This window comes from Crassostrea angulata, chromosome 1, assembly GCF_025612915.1.
Source record: "Crassostrea angulata isolate pt1a10 chromosome 1, ASM2561291v2, whole genome shotgun sequence".
In the NCBI taxonomy this organism is placed as follows: domain Eukaryota; kingdom Metazoa; phylum Mollusca; class Bivalvia; order Ostreida; family Ostreidae; genus Magallana; species Magallana angulata.
The window spans coordinates 32,032,160-32,042,439 of NC_069111.1; positions in this window are offsets into that span (position 1 = coordinate 32,032,160).

The following is a 10,280-nucleotide window of genomic DNA, read 5'->3' on the forward strand; positions in this document are numbered from 1 at the left end:
TATTTTATATCAATGACCCTTAATATGTGATGTTATATATTTATTTGTTATTTAAATATGTCTGAATGTTTTAATAATAATATAAAGATCACAATTTCCGCCTTTGTCAGATAAAAAATAGCTATTATCTGACAAACTGGGAAATTGTGCATACAAAAAATAACTTTGATAAGACTCCTGAAACAAACCAGGAGGTAAACGGTTTTTTTTTACCGTTTGATGCCTTTTAGTAATAACTTTAATATGTAGAACAGAAAAAGAAGAAAAAAGAAGTTTAAAAAAGAAATGTGCAAAATTGATACATATTAGCAAAATCCCATAGGGTCCTATATTAAAGATTAACAAATTTTGAGATGAACCCTTAAACAAACAGTTTGGTAAATGTCTTATTTTTTTTATCCTAAAATAATAATTATATCAGTAAAATTTCATGTAAAAATTTCATTCAAAAATCTAGGGCAGAACAAATTCGACCTGACCTCGTTAATTATGATTTGCAGGTTCAAAAAACAACGTAATAGATTCCCCGGGTTTATTGGTACACCTAAGTGGCGCCTTGTGAAGTAATGACGTGAATTGTGATGTCATTTTAGCAACCTTATAAAGTTTTAGTTTTTAATCACTTTGATATTTATCATAATTTCAAATTAACAAATGAACAGCTAACGTGTTATGCTTTCTAAACAGCACAAGTACAGCAAATGGATTTTAAATCCAAATCATATACTTTTTTCAATCGGCTTAAATCAGCACTATGGCACTGCACGCAGATATCAAAATCGGCCGAAATCGGCATTGTGGCACATAAATGGTTAACTTGAAATCAAGCTATACCGGTAATGATGAAATATAGAGTAATGAACAACTCCACTTCGGCCGCTGCATGGAATATAGTAAAACTTCGTAAGTATAATTATATGACATATAGGGAGCGTGGAGTATGTTAGCTTGCTCATTTTTTCTTTCATCAGTTACATATGTCAAAGTTGACTTTATATGGTGTATACATGCTCAGTAAATTTGGGGCAAGAGCGAGATTTACTGATCACGTATAAACGTTAAAACCATATTACTGAAATAGGTCAACTCTTATATATCTCTAACCGAATGCCCTCAGGTTATTGACAAAAAGCCAATAAAACAATGAAAAGTAAGCGTTTTATAACAGTTTTACAAGTTTCAATTTGGTTGCAAAACCGGACGTCATAATGCTCTAACAATGACGTCATAATGCTCAAGGAAAGGTATATTTCGTACCAAGAGTTGATGGAATATATATGGTCTCCACGTAAATGTTGTAGCATTTGATTTCCTTATAATATACAATGTAGCAGGATGTAAGATATTTATGTTTGCAGATTTATAATATATATATAAAATTCTAATACTTATATATTTTTATCTATTTGACAAACACTCCTAGTCAATGATCAAGATAAATGACGAAATGAATGTACTCTTTAAATGTAATCGGATTCAGGTAGAGGAGAGATCGAATTTGAAATAAATTGAAACGTGTATGTTAATTTATAAATAATGAAATGTGATCAAAAGTTATAATAATATACTTATAAAGGCTATGCAATTACATCCTGTTAACATTGAAAAAAATATGATTGCTTTCTTTTCCAACTTAAAAGATTATATCGAGGAATTGTGTTCAGTGGCGCAGCTATAGTCTGTCCCAAGCTATTGCTTCCATCAATTTTTGATATACCTGTGAAAGAAATACAATTGAAATCGATGAAAGGGAATATATCCAAGATATCTTCATTGAACAATTATCCTTTTTCACTCATAAAATTTCACAGGAACGAAAACAATTTTCTTATAGAGATTTGTAATAGGAGATGTTTAAATCTTTTCTCCATTCGGAATACACTCGAAATACATCGCGCACTTTTTTTTACATTATCATCCGGGCTTATTTATGGCTGATGCAATGCAAAATCTCCGTAGACTTTCAATTTTTGGATGTGTATTGAAACCTGAAGCGGTAGAGGAGGCGTTTCAAAACAGATAATCTGGACATTTTTCATATTAGGGGATGAACGTAGTTTGAGCACAAAGGTATTTACTATTTTTGAAATATCAAGCAAAAAGAGGTGGAAGCAAAAACTCGGGACAGAGTATAGAACTAAAATGAAGTATAGGCACCAACAACAGCGAGGGGTCTGGGGCCGCTCATCGGGTTTCATGTTTTAAATATCAGCCAGAAACAATTTTAAGGTACCTTCGTAGGTTGAATTTTGCCTTTTTTTACATGGTAAAAAGGCAAAAACATTATTAATATAATCCCATTTGTTTTCACCAGCAGTCCTTTTTTTTTTTTAGCGAAATCAAAGTAAATGACGGAAAAATCATACTCAAGCTATTATCTGTCTCCGTAGTTTACTTTAAAACTATTAAAGGAAAAATATTTAAGACATTGTAATTAAAATTGTCACAATTCAAAAACAGTTGCAATGGTAATGTTAAATTTTAAATAAGAAAACAGAAATATTGCTTGTTTTTTTGTAATAACATAGTCGTACACGATGTTACACACATGATGTTACACAAAGTAAAGGCGTCTATTTTTATTAGCTGCAAATTTGTCAATGATAGTTGAGATCGCAACATGCCTCGATCTATGAATATGCACCAGGGAAAGGTTTGACAATCTTTCATCCACCATCGTTACCCTTAAATAATTTTTGATACGGTCTTGCGCTGAATGAGCGTTAACTGGAAGCAGACGAAAGGGGCATTGTCAGCAACACTGCTAGAATTGTAAATATATTTGGATACGAATCTTTCTTTGTTGCGTATAAGGTGTCTAGTAGATGTTGTGGTCGCTGACCTACAGCCATTGACCACTTTACTTTTCAATGGGCAACCTCATCTAAGAACACTTGTCTGTCTCCAATATCTTGCTAAAACATCAAATACAGCGTTTGCTTTTTGCTCATCTAATGTTTGAAGATTTGAAGGAATCAGATTCTCTGCGGTGAACCTTCCTTCATTCTTAATTACCCTGGTTGAAATGTCTGTGACTAAATGATCTAGAAACATCCGTTAAAGAGACACTCGAGTATTCAGATGAGTCACGAACTGGGTGATCGATGCCTTTGTCGCCCAGCTAATCGGGGAATTCTCGGAATTATCTCAAATTCCTCGCCAATCTTTTCCGCCTTTTCAAAAAGTGCTGCCCATACATATTGGTCACTGCATTCATTGTTTTATCTTTTCACAACAATTTTGGCTTCTTGTACAGCTTCCAACAAATCTAATTTGGGATTTTGGAAATAATTAGAAAGTGCTACCGTGGTACTGATGGGGTGCTCAGCCACCACCATAGCAATGATGATATCAAATTTGAGAATTGCATCCAAATATTTAGCAACTTTGTCGTCATTGTCTTCCTTTAAAGCCTCCAACTACTGGAAAAGCATTGAGAAAAGTATAAAGCACAAATCATCACCGCTGACAAGAGTTACTTCTTGAAAATAATCGATAAATTCGATGTAATGTACGCTGAAGCATTTTTTTAAAAAGGAAACTTACTTTTAAATACCTAAGTACGAACAATTTAGAAGTTTTTTGCAGTCTTATGTATTCAATATAGTCTCGTTCAACCATCGGCTGACTCCGTACATCTCTGACAAGCAGAGAGTCACTCTATATTTAAAGGTCGCATCATCAAGCTATCACATGACCTGGTATCTCTTATTTGTCGGAGATTAACGGAGACAGTTGAGCATCTGGTTGAACGAGACTAGAGTTCAATATTGGTTGGATCCATACACTTTTTTAAATATTTCTAATACCGATACAAAGTTTGATGAAATCAATTCTATTTTTAAATATTACACAACATGATTCATAAGAGGTTTTCTCGAAATTCTTGTCGGAAAAGTCCGAGGATCCATATTATAAAAATGTGCGTAATTCAAATAGAAATTATAAACTACTTGCCAAGCTAAATAACATTATATCGTTGATTTTAAGATAGATGATAATCGATAAAATCAACTCCCGTCAGTACTTTGATTTCTTTTGCCGTTTCATTTTGAGATAACTTTTCAAAGAAAGAAAGAAGTCTCTTTGCAGAGTAATCAAATGACAAGTGAAAAGCTGTCAATGTGACAGCAAACTGGGTTTTCATTTATGTAAACTGTATCCATAATCCATGTCAAGCCGTATCCATGAAATGGAGTACCCTATATAAGTTCAAAAGCTGAGGTTTTTTTTCATTAATTATTGGATATAAAATTCCTAGCAATATGCACACCTCTAATATAAGTACAATTGATTTGTAAAAGAACAACTTCTTATCTTGAAAACTGTAGGAGGAGTTATCCGTACAATGAGGGTACCCTATATGCAATATTTTGCCAAAAATGACTAAGTTTAAAAGCTGGTATTTTTTTTCATAAATTATCAGAATCAAAATCCTAGCAATATGCACACCTCTGATATATATACAATAGATCTGTAAAATAACAATTTCCTACCTTGAGAACTGTAGGAGGAGTTATTCGTACAATGAGGGTACCCTATATGCAATATTTTGCCAAAAAATGACGAGTTCAAAAGCTGGTATTTTTTTCATAAATTATCGGAAATCAAAATCTTAGCAATATGCACACCTCTGATATATGTACAATTGATCTGCAAAAGAACGACTTTCTATCTTGAAAACTGTTGGAAAACCCGGTTAAAAATGCAATTTCTGGCACAGTTGAAATCACATTTCGAACAGAAACATCTTTACTGATATATATAAAAGCCAGATTCAGAGCATGTGATTTAATTTGCAGTAAATATAGTGTGCTTCTAGGTTCGGCTGGAGAATTCTGGCTTGTACACCACTGTAGTTGCCTGTCATATTTGCAGCCCTATCATAGCACTGGGCTCTGATTTTGCCAATATGATGTCCAAGCTTAGCCAAAAGATTTACAATAATATTGGTTACAGCAGCCCCTTTACGAATTCGGCATGTTTGAATCCTACAAATTATTCTCTAATTATAATTGTGTTGTTACTAATCATAGTCCAAAAACCTCAAGCACAAAGACATTTGTTCCTTTGTTGCTTTATCTGTGCATTCGTCAGCAATAATAGCAAAACACATAGCATTTTTTCATGCATCAATTACTTGCTGCAAGATCTCTTTTCCGCATAATTCAGTCAGCTCATTCTGAATATCAGACGATGTATATTTGGTCCTAGAATTAACCCTAAAAGCAAGATGGTCGGCTTAAATATTTCAGTTTTAGCTTTTTCATGTAATATAGCAATGGAATTGCTTCTTTCTACATTATGACCACGTAATGGTATATTCTAGGCGCCCACACAACAAAATGTCTTATTTTTTCAAGACATGTCGATTTGTTGACACTTTTTTTTTGTGTCCGGAAGATATAAAACTTGCGATTAAAGAACAATTTTTTCCTCCTTAATGCGAATAAATTTGTTTCTGCTCAAAAAACACCCTTGATGTTAGGCCGAATTTTCGTGTCGTTTGGCGAATGAGGGAAGGTTCTTCAAATTGCAAATTGGAGTTTTTAGAAAGGATTTTTCTTTGCAAGAAAAAGGAACGCAATGCGCACAATGCAGCGTATCCGTTGAAAAGGAATATCTCATCCACGGATAAGTTAGGATCGAAGAACTTTGCAATTTCATATGCTTTTTACAAAACTTTCTAAAGGGAAAAAGTATTTAAAAAATCCTACTTAAGATACCCCACTAGATAAATAAAATGCGTACAGAATTTTCATATTTTTCAAATATATATCTGAGGATATGTTCTTATCAAATTTATCCTGTTGCGTGGTCCCTCGATATTATAAAAGCTAGGGTCGTTGCTAAAAATAGAACCGATTGCGGAAAATTGCGCTTTTTCATACATAAAGAATATAAGCCTAAGCCTGAAATTTGAATTTCACAAAATCATTTTTTGACTGATATCCTATGTAAAAAAAGAATTATTATTTCAAAACAAAAATGTTATGTTACACTTGATTATTTATCAAAAATAGATAAATCTGTATACAAATGAGATAAAATGAAATAAATTTTCAAAGAGAATTCAAGCTCTTATAATTTTATTTACGTACAGAATTCTCTAAAATTTTGATATTATTTAAACCTTAAAGGGGCATGGTCACGATTTTGGTCAAAAATTATTTTTTCGATTTTATTGTTTACAATGCTTCAGTAAGGCATTTTTAATAGGCAAACAAAATTTGAGTGTCATTTGTTGAGATATAAGCGAGTTGCAGAGCTTACAATTCTTTGCGATGTAAACAGAGCTTTTGTTTATATTTTGAATGTTGACGTGAAAATTCCAGTTTTAAACCTCAAATGAATGTGTTAATCATTAGGAACTGTTTATTTATGCTTAAAATGAATAAAAAGATAGACAAATCAGCCTGAAAAAGAAACCTTGTTTACATGACTAAGAATTGCGAGCCCTGTATCTTGCCTAAAACTCATCGACTGGCACTCAAATTTCATTTGATCATTAGAAATACATTCCTAAAGCATTGCAATTGTAAATAATAAAAACAGAAAAATAAAATTTGACCGAAATCGTGACCATGCCCCTTTTAAGCCTTTAATCAATTTGAAATAAAATTACCCAAGGGACCGGCGTTTTCCGGATCACAATGGGCGTATTTTGGGTAAAAATCATTAAAACATATATTTTCAAAAAAGATCCGTAAAAATTTAATTGTGCATAGGTTTATTATTTCATAACTCTAAAAAATATGTTAAGATAATTGTTAAATAGAAAACATGAATTAAACAAACTGTTGATTAATCTTTATTATTCAAATAGCAAAAGTTGTATCTTTGGATATCGGTAACTATTATGGATCGAGATCGGTATTTAGAAATTGCAGTCACACGCGTGGATAATACTAACTACCTGATATGCCTTTAAGACAAAATCTATATTCAACCTTTTTTTTTACTGGTTTTAAAGACTGTTCCTAAAATGAAATAACTTTTCTTCAGCGCATGATTTTAATTCTAAAAACATTTTTTGTGTGGAAAATATATCTATGCTCGTTGCTAAGCAAATATAGGATAAAGATGAAATAAGTCAAATCATTTCCCCTTGTGTATTTATCTCCCTTATGCACTGGAATATAGATCTCTGTCAGGATTTCATTTTGAATGTTTATGGACTTTCATGGATTAATGTTCAAAGAATCGGATTAAGTTCAACCTTGTATTGAATTGATGTTTATGCAGGACAAAAGTAAGCGGTCTACAGTATATTTTCAAAACGAGTACTCAAACGACACAACCCAGTCAATTTTTCATTTCGCTGAGTAATAGGCTAATTGATTGCAGTTTTCAGGATTTTATATATATTTGTTTTGAATTAAGTTTTAGGCCAGCTTGATTTTTTTGGTTTGAAACACATGTACACCTTTTAGCGTTAGGTCTCGATTTGTTCGGGCACGGAAAATACGTAATAACGCGTGAATTACGTCAGACGTTGTTTTGTGACGTATGGATAATAACCTTAATGCAATTATGAGGAATGGCGGAATGAGTGATGAATTTTAAAAATTCTTAGTTTATTGCATTCATGAGCCATTCACTGGGTTATTGAAATTTTTTGTTTATTATACTGGACCTGTACAAGTTATCGGCTATAATTTTACGTTTCCTTTTCGTGTTTCCTTATTTCTTGATATATTGGAATAAAACTTTTCATACTTTAAATTGTGAACTCTTTATTTATCCATCGGTTAGATTACATCATCATTTAGAACCCAAAACATATTGTTTCTGTGCTTTTTAGCACGCCCCGAATTTGCCGAGGTTTTATGATTTACTGTACCAGTTATCGGCTTCGTGATAATAACATAGTATAATCCTTGTACATGTTGATTTTATATTCTGCAAAGTGTAAATTGAATTATGTCCCTTGCGGGGTCAGCCTATAGGTCGTAGGGGTTATTATACGTAAACAAAACTCATAAAATTGTTCGTTTATTATCATACGGTAATACACAAAATCTTACGCTAATCAGTACATATTTATACAATCAGGCGTTCAACTGCGCCATGAATCTCTCGGAATATAGTGAGTTCCTTTTGTTTATAAATGTTATATGTATTGATATTATATGCCAAATCAAAGAAGGGATATAATTACCTATCACAAAGAGGTTATATTCTATTTTTAACTTATTACGTCACTTCCCCCACAGCTGAAAGTGCAAAGATGTAAATCAGCGGTAAACAATGATCGTTAAAGCACATATTTAAAACATATTGAAGAAAGTTTTCAAGCAAACTTACTTTTCTTTATTCGAAACAGACGACTGAATTAAAAAATCTCGGATATTTGCGTGTGATAAACCCGAACCCACAGTTTAGCCGATACCTGGTCTTAGCCGATAGCTGGTACAGTACCAGTAGCCTTTATCCGTAGTTTATTTATTAAAAACGAATAGCTATAAAACTTCCTTATTTCAACTAAACAATTCCAAGAAGATCATTCTACTTATTTTGTTTTTAAATTTACTAAAACGGGGGGAGGGGTTATTTTCTATGAACAAGACTGATTTTGTTTAATTTGACTTATCTCTTGGGAAATGTAAACAAATTTGCATCGCCCCAATTTTTACTCAAAATCACTTGTTGCACTGAATCATCCATTGCTGTAGTTATTTGGCAATATCAGGATAAGAAGGATTAGGCAGATTATTGCAAGTCTCAGAACAAAAGCTTGTAGAAGTAGATATATTGTCCTGTTCATCAGAATTTTTAGCAGGCAACTCTTCTGATGTTTTTTTCATTGCTAGAATTACCGTGAGTATCTGCGCTTTGCCTCATGAATTTAAACATTTCATCCAAGGTTCTTACTTTTGGGTCATTGCCCGACATTGTTTTTCATTGACTGACTACGCAATAACTAGCATTATTGACGTCACTCACATGTGCATTCACTAAGCGATTGATGCTACGCAATACCTATACCAATATGACATCACATATTTGTGACGCCAAACAATCAGTCTTGAAATAGAGAAAAGACAGATATTTGCTGTGTGGTATTATATATATTTTTTAAATTAAATTTAAATGTTACATTTTAACACTTTTAATTTTTGGTCTTGAAATCATGTGTAGGCACGTGCTTTAAGTGCCTAACGGCAGCTACGCCATTGGTTTTACAGAGATATTTAAAATACCTAAGAAGGGTCCTTAGTGCTTACTAGGGTGATGTCATCACTAATAGTTCTGCATAGTTCTCTATACACTGTAATGAAAATGTGTTATTATCATAGGCCAAACTAGACAACATTGAGATGGTTACCCTCTCAAAGGGCCCCGCATAAATAGTTAATAGGATGAAGCGAATTTTACTTACAAATATATGTTAAAGGAACTTAAATACGAATTCAGTTAAAAAAAGTCAAATTTAGTGTTCCTGTTTTTAGTATCTTTCTTTAGTGTAGAATGGTAAATATGGATATTTTTACTGCTTTTCCGATTTTTTACTAAATTTTGTGAACGCTTTCAAACGATGGTTATGCTAAGTATGTGCAAAATAAAATATTTGCAGTAGTTTTCCTTATCAACTAAGTCATATTTTAATGAGAAAAAAAATGATGAATTTTTTTTTAAGAAAACCAACGACATTAAGAGGTACCGCATTATTTCGCCTCATATCAAAATTCGCCCCCGATGTCCAGGCGGCTGTGATTGTAATACGACTTAGACATCGCTATATATCAAGGTTTAATAATTTGGCAAATAAAAGATACACCTGTGTACATTTTGTTCACTAATATTTCTAAATGTCTGTTTTGTTTACAGTCGATCCATAACATGCGGGTTGAATAAATCCAAGCATTCGGGGGACGAAACCAAACGGTTATTGATTACATATACGTTGTATTGTTATGAGTTTCAATGAAATTGTGCTTTTTGATGATAGTACATGTATTATTTATGAACACAGTTGAATCAGTTTAGATATAAACCTTTAACTTTTTATAATGTAATTCATCACAGTGTAAATGCAATGCGGGTCATTTGATTGATGTACATGTACTTAGAATATTGGTCTTTAAACTGAGCATTAGTTGTGCTTGTCAGACTTTGCAATTAGTCTGTAATGGGGAAAAATTAAATCTCATCTGACTAATAATTTGTGCATTTCGTACTATTTCTGTCTTTTAATAAGCACTCTAGATAATTTAGAGAGATCCTCTATTAGTAGAATACGATTAAGTGCCCATAAACGTGCAATAGAAAGTGGTAGA